Consider the following 16,899-nt stretch of genomic DNA (forward strand, 5'->3'; position numbering starts at 1 on the left):
AAAGGTGTGTCTAGTTTTGTAAGAAACCACCGAAGTGTCTTACAAAGTGTCTGTGCTATTTTACATCCCCACCAGTGAATGAGATTTCATGTTGTTCCACATGCCTGGGAGCATTTAGTATTGTCAGCGTTCTGGGCTTTGGCCATTCTAATGGGCATGTAGTGGTATCTCATTGTATTAATTTGCATTTCCCTGACATGATGTGGAACATTTTTTATGTGCTTTTTTATTTTTTTATTTTTTTTATTTTTTTATTTTTTTTAAATTTTTTTTTTCAACGTTTATTTATTTTTTGGGACAGAGAGAGACAGAGCATGAATGGGGGAGGGGCAGAGAGAGAGAGAGACACAGAATCGGAAACAGGCTCCAGGCTCTGAGCCATCAGCCCAGAGCCTGACGCGGGGCTCGAACTCACGGACCGCAAGATCGTGACCTGGCTGAAGTCGGACGCTTAACCGACTGCGCCACCCAGGCGCCCCTATGTGCTTTTTTAAATGTCATCTGTATATATTCTTTGGTGAGGTTAACCGTGAAGGTGTTTGGGCAATTTTTTAAAGTGCTTATATATTTTGAGAGAGTGAGAGAGAGTGAGAGAGAGCATACACGTGAGTAGGGGAGAGGCATAGAGAGAGAGAGAGGGAGAGAGAGAGAATCCCAAGCGGCCTCCATGCTCAGTGTAGAGACTGACACAGGGCTCGATCTCACAACCCTCAGATCATGACCTGATCCAAAATCAAGAGTTGGACACTTAACCGACTGAGCCACTCAGGCACCCCTTTGCCTTGTATTTGATCTTCGTGGGAAACTTCCGCTTTCTCACCACCAAGTATGTTAGCCGTAGATTTTTTGAAGATATTATTTATGAAGTTGAGGAAGTTCCTCACTAATCCTCCTTGCTTGGAGTTTTTATCACGAACGGGTATTGCATTTTGTCTAATTTTTTTCTGCATTTATTGACATGATCATGTGATCTTTGCATATTGATGTGCTGGATTACATTAATTGATTATTAAACATGAAACAAGCTTGGCATACCTACAGTAAATCTGAGTTGATGGTAGCAGTGTACAGCTATTTTCATTCACGGTTGTTTTCAGTTTGCTAATGTTTTCTTGTGGATTTTTATATATATGTTCTTGAGAGAGATTGGTCTGGGTTTCTTGATGTCTTCATCTCATTTTAATATTAGGGTAATGATGGCCTCACAGATTGAGTTAGGGTGTATTCCCTCTGCTTCTGTCTTCTGACGGTGATTTTAGAGAACTTGTATGATTTTTTAAAGACAATTTTATCATTTCTTTCTTAAATGTTTGGCAAAATTCATCAGTGAACGCATATTAACCTGGCGCTTTTTGTTCTGGAAGGTTATCAATTAACAGTTCAACTTAATAGATACAGGTTTATTTATATTGTGTATTTCTTCTTGTGTGAGTTGTGGCAGATTGTGCCTGCCAAAGAATTGGTCCACTTCATTAAGGTTATCAAACTTGTGCACATAGAGTTTTTCAGAGAGTTCTCTTATTTTTCTTCTAATGTCCAGTGGAGTTGTAGTGATGTCCTCTCTTTCATTTCTACACTTGATCTTAGCCAAAAGGCCGAGAAGCGATGTCTCTTTCATTTCTGATACTGGTAACTTGAGTAGTCTCTTTTTTCTTAGTGTAAAGAATCCGCTTGCATTTATTGATATTTCTCTATTGATTATTCATTGTCAGTTTCATTGATTTGTGCTGCACTTTTGTTGTTTAATTTGTATTTGCTCCTTTTTTCTTTAGTTTCCTGAAATGGAAATTTAGAATATTCATTTTAGATTAATTTTTCTTTTCTAATATGAATGCAATTGTATAAGTGTCCTGAAAGCACTGCTTTTGCTCCATTGTGTAATTTTTTTCTCTGATTCTCCAGGAGTCTTATATTCTCTTGACTTCAAGTATTACCTGTTTGTGTTGTTCCTTTCTGTTTGTTTTTTGTTAGCCTCTGATTTCCATGGGGAGCCATAAATAGTGAAAAGTAGTAGAATCTTGGTATTTTGTAGTAGAACTTGGTATTCTCACTGTGACTTTGGCTGTGCCTTTTATGTTTTGGACTCCGTCTTTTAGCATGTGAAGGACTTGTAAAAATTTCAGAGAAGAGTAAGAAAAAGTATACTTAATGAGGTAGTTATGAAGAAAATCAAAATTTTGGTTAGTTTTGTATAGAAAAAAGAAAGCAAGGGATGATTTGATGATAAACTTCCATGTTCCATTATGGAAAGAGGTATAAATAAATAAGCCTTCTTCCAAGTTTATGAAGCATGACTCACTATGGAGGTGATCTAGGATCTAGTAATTTTTCCAATCTGAAATGATTGAGTAAGCGCAATAGAGGAGAGAAAGTTCGGCCGGAGTACTTTCCCATTGGTAAGTGTGGCTCTAGAGATCAAATGTGTGGGCTTGACATAGCCTACTGGTGACATCAGATTGGCCTTCCTTAGCTAGCATCTGTTCTGATTGGTTAGTGCCTTTGTGCTTCAGGTTACTAAGTTTTTGATATACTTTATCACTGACCCAATTTTATATTTTATTTCATCCCTAGATTTTCTATCTCTATTTCATATCTCTGTTATGTCTTGGACTGTTTCAAAACTAGTGCTGCTGGGTGCCTGAGTGGTTCAGTTGGTAAAGGAGCCAACTTCAGCTCAGGTCATGATCTTGCGGTCGGTGGGTTTGAGCCATGCATGGGGCTCTGTGGCTGACAGCTCAGAACCTGGAGTCTGCTTCGGATTGTGTGTCTCCCTCTCTCTCTGCCCCTCCTCCACCCATGCTCTATCTATCTCTGTCTCTCAAAATAATAAACAAACATTAAAAAAAATCCCAAACTAATGCTGCTCTTGGGTAACATTTGCTGGAATGTTAGGCCAAAAGTGAATGTGACCCAACATTTCATGATGGCTGGGCTTCTAAATTAACACTGAAAATTTCTGAACATGTGTCTTCTAGTTACTTAGTTAACCTAAATTATAACCCTTTTTATTCCAAACACAACTCTTGAGATGGGTCTTCTGATGCACTAATTTTTATTCATATTTAATTTGGAGCAATAGAGACACTTTAAAAAAGGACATTAAAAAAAAGACAGTATAATGTGTTTGACTCCTGGTTCTACGCAAAATTAAGACGCTTTAAAAAAAAGACACTTAAAAAAACAACAACAGTATACTATATTTGACTCCTGTTCTAGGCAAAATAATGGCCTCCCAAAGTTGTTTACTTCTTGTTGTCAGAACCTGTGTATATATTATGTTACATGGCAAATGAGAAGTAAGGTGGCATATGGAATTAAGATTGCTAATCAGTTAACTTGGAGATAGGGAGATTGTCCCGCATTATCCTGATGGGCCCTATGGAATCACAAGAGTCCTTGTATGTGGGAGAATTAATCAGAAGAGGTCAGACTGGGCTGGCCATTCCTAGCTTTAAAGGTAGAAGGAAGGCCTTGACCCAAAGAATGTGAGAAGTGCTAAAAAGGCCAAGGAACAGATCCTGCCCAAGAGCCCCCAAATTAGGAATTCAGCTCCACTGACAACTTGATTTTAGTCCAGCGAGAAGGGCATCAGACATAAGAGCTATAGAACTATAAGACAGTAACTTTAAGGTACTAAGTTAGTGACGATTTGTTCTAGGAGGAATAGGAAATGAATAGTATCCTTATTTATTACTATTGAACTATAGGAAATACTTCTCATATTCTAGATTCCAGGCATTTATAATTTTCCTAGAAAAATTAGCCTATTTTCATTTTATCAAAGGCAACCATGCTCATTTTCAAAGAGAGTGCTATTTCTTGTCTGTATAAAATTGGGCACAATCTGTTTTACCATTGAATGTTTTTATATCCACCTGCATTTTGTGACCATATATACATATATACACACATATGTGTAAATGTATATATACTATATATAGAAAATACTATAAAAATATATTTTGGAATAATTTACTATACATTTTTTGATATTGAGGTCAACTCTTATGACTTACATATTAAAGTAACCTGACATTATTTTTGGCAAAAGGTAGACTGTAACAAGGAGAATGTATTTGAACATTCTTATTGGAATGGCTTAGGGGGTATGACATTAGCACCGTAAGGAATGACAGACAGTCATCTCCTGTTTGGTTCATCAGAGAACACTATTCCTTTGGCTGCCATAAATGTCAATACCAGCCATTGGCTTTCAACTTTTGGAATCTGATTATAGACAAAGTAGGGTTATCATTACAGAGGAGAATGCAAATGTTTTCCACTTTGATAATGTATAAGGTAGAGATGACAGATATGGAAAGTAAAAGGGCAGAAGGACAGAAGAGTAGGGACTGTGATGTTCTCTTTTACTCTGAGGAATGAAGAAATGCAGTCTTTAGATGATAGAATTAAAAATAGAAGTTTAAGTTATTCACTAAAGATAAAAGTAGCCTTTAAAGGACATATATTTGAATAACAATATTGGGAGAAAGAAGGATGGCGAAATTGGAGGACTCTACACTTAGTTGCCTTCATGATATCAAAGTCAAAAGGTGATTTCTGAAGTCATTGAGACTGTGAGAAGTGCTTATTTAGAGAGGAGCTAACATTTAGTTAGACTAAAACAGATGCCTAAAAGAGTTGTTTCTGGAGAATACCGTGGACCACCCCTCTGTACCGTTTAATTTTTACAATCAAAGTAATTCTTACACACGGTTTAAAGCAGGAGTTGGCAAACTCTTTTTGTAAAGAGCCAGATTGTAAATAGTTTAGCCTGTGCAAGCCCATATGACACCTCCGCGGTTGCAGTGTGAAAGCAGCCATTCAGATGCTCACATGAGTGAGCATGGCCGTGTTTCACTAAACTTAATTTACAAAAATGGATGATGGGCAGGATTTGGCCTGTGGCCCATAGTTTGCCCATTTCTAGTTAGAAAGGTCAAATAGTGCTAAAAGGCCCCAAACTAAAAACAGGGGTTTATGGATTCTCCCACCAGGCTGCTTCTAAAAAGCACCTTTTTTTTTTTTTTTTAAGCTGTCTTTTTTAGGTACTAATAATACCTTTTTTTAGGTAGTAATAATTCTAAATAATTTGTGAACCAAGGGATGGCAGTGTGCTTTTATTTACAAATAAAGAACTTACTGCTATCTCTTTGTTCATCAATTTTTTATATCCTATTAGGGTACCTGAAAATTATAACTTTCTTATCCTTTTTCCATTTTTCTACCCCATGGTTGCCCAAAATTGTTGGAATGTTTGGTCAACTCTATATTCAGTGTTTTTACTACAGTAGCCATGCAGATGTTTACTCTTCAGCCAATAACTATGATTCCTTCCTGTCCCGTACAAATTTTTGTTTTCCCTGAAATTAACCTATTTGATTTGCTTAGTTTTCTTTGAGTCTCATGCTTTTTTTTCTCTCCTAATAGTGGCAGAAAATGACTCTGTAGTACCGTTTTCTTTAGATTTAAGTCTGCCATAAAATCTGACAATTTTGTGTAGTTCCTTGATAACCTCACTCCTGAAGCCCTTCATTGTGCTGATCCTGTCAAGATCCGTTGCTCCCCAAACTCCTGCATGGCTGTAATATTAATTGCTATCACTATTTCTTAGGCGGGCATTCCTTTCTCATGTCTTTGGTGTTGGGTCCTCTGTTTCCCGTATCTCTCATTTTGGAGGCACATATTCCCCTAACTGCCTATGAGGAGTGGCTGGGGAGGAAGACCACTAGCTTTCTGTAGTTGGGTGGGGTAGCAAGACTCGAATGCTCTGAACATGGGGTACTTGTGTTCAGCTTTTCCTGCTTCCTTTCCTGTGCTTTCTGTGTTCTTTTTAGCTTCATCAGTGTTCCATCCATTGGATTCTGGAGGAATGGCCCTGTTGTTGGAAAAACAGAGTTAACAGTAGTGGGAATAGTATGTCAATACTTCTGAAAATCAGAGACTGCGAATCCTTCACCATTCCTATGATTGCCATACTGAAAAGAAGTTTTATACACAGTGAGCAGGAATACAGTTGATGATGTCTTTATGTTTCTCTTAGAGTTACATGTTTTTATAAACACAGCAGTACCTCTTCTGATATAAATTAAAATTCTCTTTTCTATGTCTTGATTTCTTCAGTGATGAAGCATAAAACTTTCTGTGTTTGAATAAAGATCTGGAGTCCATCTTGGGTACTTGTAGAATACTTTAAATCTTCATTCATTCATTTATATACATAAAGATACACAATTAACATTATCTGTCAAACTGTACTTTGGAATTACCTTACGAAGATGCTGGCATCATAGCAGCAATAATGGTGGGATTTAATTGGCTACATTCAGCAAAGCTTGAGTTGTATGAATTTGCATTCTCAAATTCCTATTAAAATTCATTTCATAGCAGAATGCTTTTTAGGGTTTCATAATAAATTATTTAAAAAGTTATAGCTTCTCCTTCTCTTTGGGGACGTGGCTGCTTCCATTCTTTGGCTGTGGGCTTTGCATTCCTTTGGACCACACAGGCTTCTAAAACCTTGGCATCCAGGTCTTTGGACTATAAAATTTCATTGAAAACAATTAACGGAAAACAGGATTTAAAAAAGAAAATCAGCTGTTTTCTTTAAAATTGTTTTGAAACACCGTATTTCAGCATTACTAAATTAGTAATGGTTTAATGTTTTGGAAGTATTTCATACTGGGAAATTTTTGAAATAGATGTGTCAATTAAATACAAGTACAATTTTTGTTAATTTCAGACTTTAACATTTGATTTTCCTGATAGAACTTTGATTTTAAGATTATAATGTATTTAATCCTGAAGATTTACATAAGACTTAAACTTTTATGCATTTAAGTCTTAGATTCATAGAAAAAGGAAATTTCCATATTCTTGTAAAGTGAGTGTACTGTGATGATGTAGGCAGTAGATTTTAAAATAATTAAAAATTGTCCTTAAAAAAAAGAACTTAAATATCTGGACCTTTTTTTCCTCAAATAAGTTTAGGTTAATTCCAGGATGAAAAAAAAATGAACCTTTAAATGAACCTTTACATTTCTTTATACAAAGAAAACTGAGATTATGGTTACTTCACGAAACTGAATGAGAAATGGCATGAGGTGATTAACACTCTCTTTTAATATTTAGTTGATAAATGAAATAGAAAGTGAAGTATATGCCTTGATGCTTAAATATTTTTCTTCCTACTTGAAAAGGAGAGTAAGTAGTAGTATCAAAATTTGGATTATGAGATAAAATCGAAAACTTACCCTGGAATTGTTGGTGCTCTCATATGGAGACTGCTTTTGTTTAAGATGGGATAGCACAAGCCAACCACAACCTTCTTTGTGGCTTCGTCTTTTATTCTGGTGTCCCCGCCTCTCTCCCCCAGTAAGATGGGAGGACCGGTCTCGGTGGTCTGTGGATAAGAATCCGCTCATAGCCAGTGGATTTCTATGAGTTTCTGAACTCGTGAATTTACTAGTCAAGGATTGAAAACCCCACATTTGAGGTCGTCAGTAGGGAAGAGTTGTTTTAGAGTGAGAAAGTAGCCTATTTAGTACAAGGTACGTAATATAAAATTCTCAGGTTTTCATTTTGTTTCTCTACCAGAGTAATTCTGTTACCTAGGATTGTAGAAGACCCCTTTCTTTAAATCTGTTCATAAATTAGTGAATTTTCAGGTTACATAGCAAGACACAGAATAACTGATAGATTGAGACATGTAAAATTTGTTTTGCTCAGACTTTCTGCTTGGAGATGCTCTATAACTGTGGAATCATGCTGAACTTCTGAAAACTTTTTTTTTTTTTAATTGAAGTATAGTCGATGCACAATGTTACATTAGTTTCAGGTGTGCAACATAGTGATTCAACAGCTCTGTACATTATGCTTACGAGTGTAGCTACCATCTGTCACCATGCTCTATTACACCATCGACTCTATTCCCTATGTGGAAAACATTATTCTTATAATACAGAAGAGATTTCTTCTTGCCAGAAGTTCTCTAACTTTAGGTTCAAAGCCCCAAGGAACTTTGAGGTTCTAGATGCTGTAGGTTTGAGAGTCAGAAGGGCTCTTTAGGATTATGTAATTCTCACTTCCATAAGTAATTACATTACATATATAATTCTCACTTACGTTAGGATTATGTGTAATTCTCACATTGTCTGCAGTATAATCCAGATAATTTATCTGGTGCTTAACTGAAAATACAGTAATTTGCCAGTCCTAGTTGAAAAGCAGGTAGTGTTAGACTCGAGAGAGATGTTTGTCTCCGATATGGTATCTCCCTGAGAGATTACCAGTGATAATCTTGACAGTAAGAGATTTTTGTCTGATAACTTGAAGAGCCCAGTGCCCCATAAACTGTGGTTCTATGTTTGAAATAGCAAAAACATTTTCCTTTGTGTTCTACGGTTTAAACAAACCTAAATCATGTCTTAAGATGAATGAGCTGACCTTTTTCCATTCACCCATATTGGTGTTCTCCAGTTCGTTAATGACCACCCCTTAAATTTTGAAGAAAATACTATAAATATGGTGTGTCCACTTAGTATAGAATGAGATTATTACTTGCTCTGTTTTGGACACAGTACTATTATCATAGCTCATGATAGTGGTAACATATTTAACGTATTTGTCACACTGTTGACTCATTTAAGCCTGTGGTTCATTAAGCCTCCTCTCTGAGTCTTATAAGTTTTGAATGATTGATGGTCAGTAAGCTACGTTTTCTGTGGGTGGGGGAACCCAGCCTCTCTGTCTTTTGGGACTGTTACATTCCTTTCTTTTATTTGCCCTAAGATTTGTTCTTATAATTTTAAGGAAGCTAGTTCTAAACAGCTTTTTTAGAGGTCTTATTTAATTATTTGTAGTCATGGTCATGTGTAAAGGGAACTATTATGTATTTCAGTTTGGAAAAAAGAAATCCTATTTTTTGAAGCAAAGAGTCCTTAAATTATGAAAAGATTTTTTTTTATTAAATTTTTTTTCAACATTTATTTATTTTTGAGACAGAGAGAGACAGAGCATGAATGGGGGAGGGTCAGAGAGAGGGAGACACAGAATCTGAAACAGGCTCCAGGCTCTGAGCTGTCAGCACAGAGCCTGACGCAGGGCTCGAACTCACGGACCGCGAGATCATGACCTGAGCCGAAGTCGGCCGCTTAACCGACTGAGCCACCCAGGCGCCCCGAAAAGATTTTTAAAGTATACCACACATACAGAAAAGTGCACAAGTAAGCGTAGCCAGCACATCAAGAAATAAACCATGACTCTAGAAGCCCCTTTGTGCCCATTTTCTACTCACTGCCCTTTCCCTCTCAAGGGGTAATCAGTCTCCTGATTTCTAACATTATGAAATAATTCTGCCTGTTTTAGAGCTTCTTGATGGAATCAGAGTATGTACTTTTTTGAGTATTTGACTCCCATCAGTGTTACGCTGTGACATTCACCCATATTGCTGCATAAAATTGTAGTTTATTCATTCTTGTTGATATTTAGTATTCTGCTGCATGGACATGGTGCTTACTCATTTTACTGGTGATGAATATTTGGGCTATTCCAGATTTTTAGGTATTAGGAATTCTCTTATGAATCTTACAGGGCATGTATTTTGGTAATTCTATATACTTGCTTCTGTTGGATATATATATCTAGGAGTGGGATTGCTGAGCTATGTAGGATGTTTATGTTCAACAGTTTAATGAAATGTACACTCCAGCGATCAGTGTCTGAGAATTCTGGTTGGTCATAACCCTAACTCATCCTTAATCAGTTTGGGGCAAGATGAACACCTTCAGAATATTGACTTTGTTAATCCTTGAAACTCTTCTTTAGTTTTTTGTAAAAATTGGTAAGTTTTAGCATAAAGGTTTTATGCATTTTTGTTAGACTTATTCCTAAATATTTGATTTGATGATGCTATTATAAATGTTGCTGTTTTTTAATTTTTGAGTTTTCTGTTACTGGTTTGCCTTAATTGTAGGTTTGCCTTGCTCGCTAAGATACTTTTTACTGTGAATTGGTGGTGAATAGTCTCAAGTGAATCCATTGTGATCATCTAATTTTTATCCTTTTTTCCCTTACTCATTAGGTGACTACCTCAGTTGATTTTTGAATTTTAAACCACTCTTGCATTAAGGGAATAAATCCTTTACGTATATCACTGAATTTTGATTTACACATATTTTATTTGAGATTTTTTTCATACTTATCCATATGCAAATTTTTGTAAATTTTATAATTTTTGTATAATGCCCTTGTAAGGCCTTTGTATCCAGGTTACATTGTCCTCATAAAAAAGGATGGGAGAGGCGCCTGTCAGTTAAGCATCTGATTCTTGACTTAGGCTCGGGTCATGAACTCACAGTTTGTGGGTCCCAGCCCTGAATCGGGCTCTGCGTTGGCCTTGCAGAGCCTGCTTGGGATTCTGTCTCCATTTCTCTCTGCCCCTTCCCTGTTTGTGCTCCCCCACGTCCCCTCTCAAAATAAATAAAAATACACTTAAAAAAAAGGATGGGAAATTTTTTCTCTTGTAGTTTCTAGAAGTATTTGTATGAGAGTGACACCCTTTCTTCCTTAAACATTAGGAAGATATTATCTGTGAAGTAATGTGAGTCTGGTTCTTTATGGGAAAGTTTTAAAATTTAATTGTTGTCTTTGTATTTCTGTTTCCTATTTTTGGCCAGTTTTGGTAAGTTGTATTTTTTTTAAATGTTCATTTCATTGCCAATTTTATAGGTCTAAATTTTTACCATATGTGTTTAATGGCTGTAAAATCTAAGATGGTATTGCTTGTCTTTTTCCTTGATAGTGGAAATTTGTGTGTTTTTTCTTTTTTGTTTGTTTTTTGATAAGTTTTGCTAGGCATTTGCCAATTTTATCAAGCCTTTCATAGAACCAACTTTGTTCTTTCTTTTTATTAAATTTTTTTCAATGTTTTTATTTTATTTTTTGGGGGGGGAGGGTGAGAGCATGAATGGGGGAGGGGCAGAGAGAGAGAGAGGGAGACACGGAATCTGAAGCAGGCTCCAGACTCTGAGCTGTCAGCACAGAGCCTGACATGGGACTCGAGCTCACGAACCGAGAGCTCACGACCTGAGCCAAATTCAGACGCTTAACTGACCAAGCCACCCAGGTGCCCCTATTTTTTTTCTCTTTGTTTCCTTCCCTCTGTATTTGTGTTTGAATAGCTCTTTTTCTAGCTTCTTGGGCTCAGCTTTTCTTTTTTCTCATATTTGCATTTAAGGCCATAAATTTGCCATTAAGCACTGCTTTAGCTGCATCTCATAATTTTTTGTATGCTGTTTTAATTATTCTATGTTAAGAACTATTTTTCAAATTGGATTATTTGGAACTGTATTTCCAAACAGCCTGGCATTTTATAGGTGTATTTCTGGAATTGACTCTGACTTTGATCAAAGAACATATTCTCAGTGATTCTGGACTTTTGAAATTGGGTGTATATTCCATATGCACTTGTAGAGAATGTTTTTTCTAATCTTTATGGGTACGGTGTCTTATACGTATGGAATATAAATAAGTTAGGTCCCTTTGTTAATTGTGTTAATTGTTAATCAGATGATTTATATCTTTGTTTCCTACCAAAAGTCTCACTGTGATTTTGGATTTACTTTTAAAGATTTTTTTTCTTCTTCAAGATTTATTTAAATTTCAGTTTAACACCCATTATACTATTAGTTTCAGGTGTAGAATTTAGTGATTCATCACTTACATACAACACCCAGTGCTCATCACAAGTGCCCTCCTTAATACCGATCACCCATTTAATGCATCCCCTCCCCTCCAGTAACCCTCAGTTTGTTCTCTATAGTTAAGTGGATTTGTTTATTTATTTATTTTTAAAATATCTGTCCATTTTGGCAGCATATGTATTGAAGTTATCAGGTACCTAGGTTTAGAATTGCTTTCTTTCCATTGGATTGATCCTTTTATCATCACGAAATGTTCTCCTTTACCTTTAGTAATGTTCTTAAAGGCTCCTTTATCTGACATTGGTATGGCTATATCAAGTTTTTTTTGGTAGGTTCATAGATTTTTAAAGCTGGAGTAAATTTACAGGTGGACTTATTCACGTTTATTTTTTATATAAATTGAGGTTTTTAATTCTGTTGAGTTTGCTGGGTATTACTTTCAACCCAGCATAAAAACCCTTGTTGCAATTCTAGTTCTCTTGAGTTCCTTAGAAACATGATTAAAATGGCATCACTTGTGTTCCTGTCATACTCTTGGTTAATCTTTTTCAGGAAATTAGAGGCGTATTCTGAAGTCAGGGCCAGCTCATAATATCAAGATTTATTACTTCCTTTTCTGGCTTCATTCTGTCCTTTCAGTTGTCAGTGCTGCTCTGCTAGGCTTTGCTCAGGCATCGTTTTCAGGAACTGCTTTTTCCCTACACTGTCTGTGGTTGGTTATTCAGAGACTCTTGCTCTGTACCTGTCCCCAAACAGTCTCTACACTTGTTCTGACTACTATCTCCTTCCTGGGTGCTGGTGTTCTGGGGCACCATACTCTCTTTTGGTCTGGAGTAGTTGGGAGAATAACTGCAGAGGATTATGATAGAAGTAGTTAAAGTGTGCATGGATGAAAACCTTCATAATTCTCTTCTGATGCCTCAAGCTTCATCTCTGCTCTGAGCAGGAAGATCTTTTTCCATTTCTTCTCCAACATTTAATTTCATGATTATGAGGAATCATGTTCTGAAGCTTCTCTCACCTGGAAAACACTGGACACACTTAGGGAAATATTTTGGGGCCTTCCATTATTGCCCTGTCATGTCCTCTACACTGTGACTTGCATGTGCTGCGTTGTGCAGAAGGCCAGAGAGCCTTCATGTTCACTGTGGATGAAGAACTAAGGTCCAGAGTAGTGATGACTTGCCCGGATCCATATACTTAAGTAGCAACAGAGATGGATCTGATCCCCTGCCTTATTGTTAGGCAGTTGTGATTTTTGTTAAATTTTCTTTAAGTTTATTTATTTTGAGAGAGTGAGTGAATGAGCCTGAGTAGGGGAGGGGTACCAAGAGAGGGAGATAGAATCCCAAGCACACTGATAGTGTGGAGCCTGACATGGGGCTCAAACCCAGGAACTGTGAGAGCATGACCTGAGCCAAAATCAGGAGCTGGACTCTTAATGGACTGAGACACCCAGAATCCTCTGTTAATATTTTTTAATTAGTAAAAAAAAAAACCCCAACCCTTATTTGCTGTGTTTAAAAAACACATTTTGACTCTGCTGTTAAGCATTTACCCTTGGGCAAGTCCGTTCACGTGCCCATGCCTTGCTTTCCTCATCTGTAAAATGGATTGATAACTATTTCATGAGGCTGTTTGAGGTTAAACTAGCTAATCCTATAAAACTCATAGTACATATAGCACCCGCCCTATAGTAACCACTAAAGTTATCTGCTTTGATGATGTTGACGATCAAATGGTGAAATGTCATTTTATGGATATATTTCACCAAATTCATGAAATTAAATTCTACACAGAAAATATTTAACTTTCCATTAACTTTAATTTTGCAATTGTTCTTGTATTCCAACAGGTACAATTATTTGTGTCACAACATGAAGTCACCGAAAAATCAGTTGCATTACTGAGCTCTGTAATTGTCACCACTGCTAAATACAGCTCTTTTCCAACACTGGCTCTTTCTTTGTAGTGCTTGCCTCACTTTTGAACCTGCTGCCATTGCAGGCTATTTTTTCTCTTTTTTGGGCCAGACGCATTTAGCTTAGAAACATCCATGTTTTCTCTCTTTTGATGATTGACACCGTCTCAGTGCTTGGTAGTCACAGCATCTTAGTGTCTGGCTTCTCAGTCTATTCCTCCTGATATTGCAGGTGAAAATTATTATTCTTCAGAACTCTGGCTAATAGAGATTTTCTAAGGTATAGGGTCAAATTTCATGTCTTCTACCCACAGTGAAGGATATTTGTTGCTGTTAATATCCGTGCCTATTTGGAACGATTTCTGCATTGATTAATTACAAGTTTCCTATAATTGTGGTCTTTCCATAATGCATATATTTTTGTTTCCTTTTCCAATTCATCCTTGTGGCTATTTTTAGTTTTAAAGTTCTAGTAGTATTTAAGTATGTATTATTTAAAAATAATGATAAGAAACTATCAGAAATAGAGGAAGCAATGCGTGCTATGTTATTTTTTCAATACTTTAAGAACCTAGGAGTATAAGTTCTAAGATTTATTGTGTAACACTTTTACTACAGATATTTTTGAAATAATTTAAGTTTTATGTAGTACAGATATTTGTGCAATAGAGAGGTAAATTAATGTCATGATCCTGAAAAATACAGTAAACTTTCCCAAATGATTGTGTGAAACAAGATGCATATGTGAGCATCTTTTCATATTTGATCAGTTTTATTCCTGATGGTCATAAAACTAAGTAAATGAAATGCAAAATCTTGACTGCAAGGTAATGGTTGAATTTTTACATACATAAAGGAGTCAGGGTGAATTTATGGTCTTATAATGGCTGTTGGCTGCTAATATTGTATGTATATTCTTAAAGTGATCTATAGCACTATGGCGAAAATACCGTGGGGACAAAATCACAGTTGGTACGCGCTGGGTTTGTTGATTTACCTCCCTTGGACATGTAAAATATTAACTGAGACTCCTTTCATATAACTTGTCTGTTTTCGTTCAGAACTAGATGTGTGCTCATTATTAGTCTACTCTTTGCTAGAGTGTATAAAATGGCAGTACCAAAGTGAGATGGCAGTGTCAGAGTTGCAAACAGTCTTTTTATATTCTGGCACCATGTATTTCACTTAATTTTTTTTTTTTTTGATTGAATATACTATTCCAAAATGTATCAAAATAACTTTATTACTTGATTTAGTTCTGCCAAACTTTTAAATCCTGTACTCTTTCGAATCACAATTAGACCATTAGAAATAAATGTCTTAGTTACAACTCCTAGGGCTTATTTTCCAGAACGTCCTAGAGCCCGACGTGTGGGATAGCAGAATGCTGTGGGACTTAACGGCCCCATGGAGCTGCCTCTTGTCTGCTCCCTTTGCTACTGATCAGATCCTGTCCTCCGTTACTTCCTGAGTTTCCCTATTTTAAATCGGAGTGTTTGGTTTTCTTCTTTCTGTTCCTACCTCTAGGCAGGAAAACAGGCATATTTTAATTTACACTGCAATTGTTGGGAGTAGTTGTTTACTTCAATCTTAGGTGATAAAATCTGCTTTTACAAACGGAGCATGAGAAAAAAGCAGACAACTTAATAGAGGTCTTTTAAGTAATTGAATATGTAAAAAAAAATACAAACTCTTTAGAACTCTTTATAATACATCACCTTTTACAAACATGGTCAAAATCAACAGATTTCATCTATAGTGTTGTAATATATCAAAACCCAACTCAATGGACATTAATAGAAATTAATTAAGTTGCACTCCCTTTGTAAGAAGGCAGTTTTTACAAGGAAATGTAATACCCTGTAGATTTCAATTAGAAGTCCTGGGTGTATTTGGAAAAACTATGTTGCTCGTAGCATGGCCATAGCCAAAAGACTGAATTCCCAAAGATGACTGGGGGAGCTGTTTCTTTTCTGTACGGTCCGGTGGCTGTTACATAGTGTTTGCCTACTCTGGTGTTCTCCTTATTTAGAATCTAGTCTGTTGTACTTAGCTTACCTTTTATAGCACGTTGACCTTGAGTTGGTTTAGATCTCTGATTAAAGAATCTGACCGATGGGTGTGCTTTGCTATTCTTACCTGGTTATACAGTGGCTGCCTTTTTTTTTTTTTTTTTTTTTTTTTTTTGGCAATCTCTCAGGGCAAGAGAACCAGGCAGTTAAAAGTTTCCTAATCATTAGTGTTTCTACCTATAAGTCTAATATTAGATGCAACGAAATTCATTTTACTTGGAATAGCTTGTCAGATACTTGATAGAAAACTTAATTTTGAAGTCAAAAGCCTATCTAAGAAGAATTCCTTTGGATTTTTTAAGCCTATGACTTGATCTAGTCAGATTACTGAAAAGCTATGTTCTTGGGTCACATTTCATTGTCCCTCTGAGTAGATGCTTTAAAAGCTTTACTCTTATTTAATATAGTATGCCCTTGCCTTTTATTAGGGAGTGGGTAAAGGGGAGGCTCTGTGACAATCATTTCTACTAGCTTTTGTAATATTGCAGTTGAATTCTATGGGCTGTGTTAGTTCTTCTCCTTTATAAAGATTCATTTGGTAAAGGCTTAGGGCTTTATCCTAGAAGAATTTCCTTCTTGTAAACTGGCACGTTATTTGTTTTTTGTGTGCTTTATATAAAGCTCAAAATTTTCCCACTTTGAGAAGCTTTCAGAGAATCACAGAGCCAAATCGATGATAGCTTGGGTATTCTGTAAAAAACTTACTAATATTTTTCTTCATTCATTGGCTCATGTTCTTGTCTCATTATTATGGTTGGCTTTCATATCTTTTCTGGAAATAGGCAGTATGTAAATAACCCAATGAGCTACATCATCTAATTCTGAGTTCTAGCGTGAGTATGTAGCCACATATAGAATTAGGAAAATAACTTCCTTTTCTTAGTCCTTACATTCCTGAGTAGGTTTTTTAAGACATTACTTGGAAATCTCCTAAAGCACTACTGTGGTTGAGTGAACTGTTTCAGCTCCAAACCTAGTTCGACTTGCCGCCCTGTGGAGCCCTTGCTCCAGATGTCATCTCAAATCTTGGAGTTGAGGACATGCATACAGCCTGGAGATTTAAAAAGATGAAGAAGTCAGTGGTTATCCCATTCCACTTGATAGATTGTAAAGTGATGATCGCCATCAAAGATTTCTGCCCTTAGATTTTTTTTCCTCCCCTACAGCTTTGAGAATCTGAGTGTGAATTTCTAAGCCCATTTCA

The 16,899-nt window shown here is 36.4% G+C and overlaps 1 protein-coding gene across 1 annotated transcript in view; it reads left to right on the top strand.

The window, feature by feature from the left end:
* PARD3B (par-3 family cell polarity regulator beta) overlaps positions 1-16,899 on the top strand; it is a 1,010,919-nt gene that overhangs the window by 128,769 nt on the left and 865,251 nt on the right. The gene's annotated exons all lie outside the window — the stretch shown is intronic.

The sequence above is a fragment of the Lynx canadensis genome, chromosome C1 (assembly GCF_007474595.2).
Source record: "Lynx canadensis isolate LIC74 chromosome C1, mLynCan4.pri.v2, whole genome shotgun sequence".
In the NCBI taxonomy this organism is placed as follows: Eukaryota; Metazoa; Chordata; class Mammalia; order Carnivora; family Felidae; genus Lynx; species Lynx canadensis.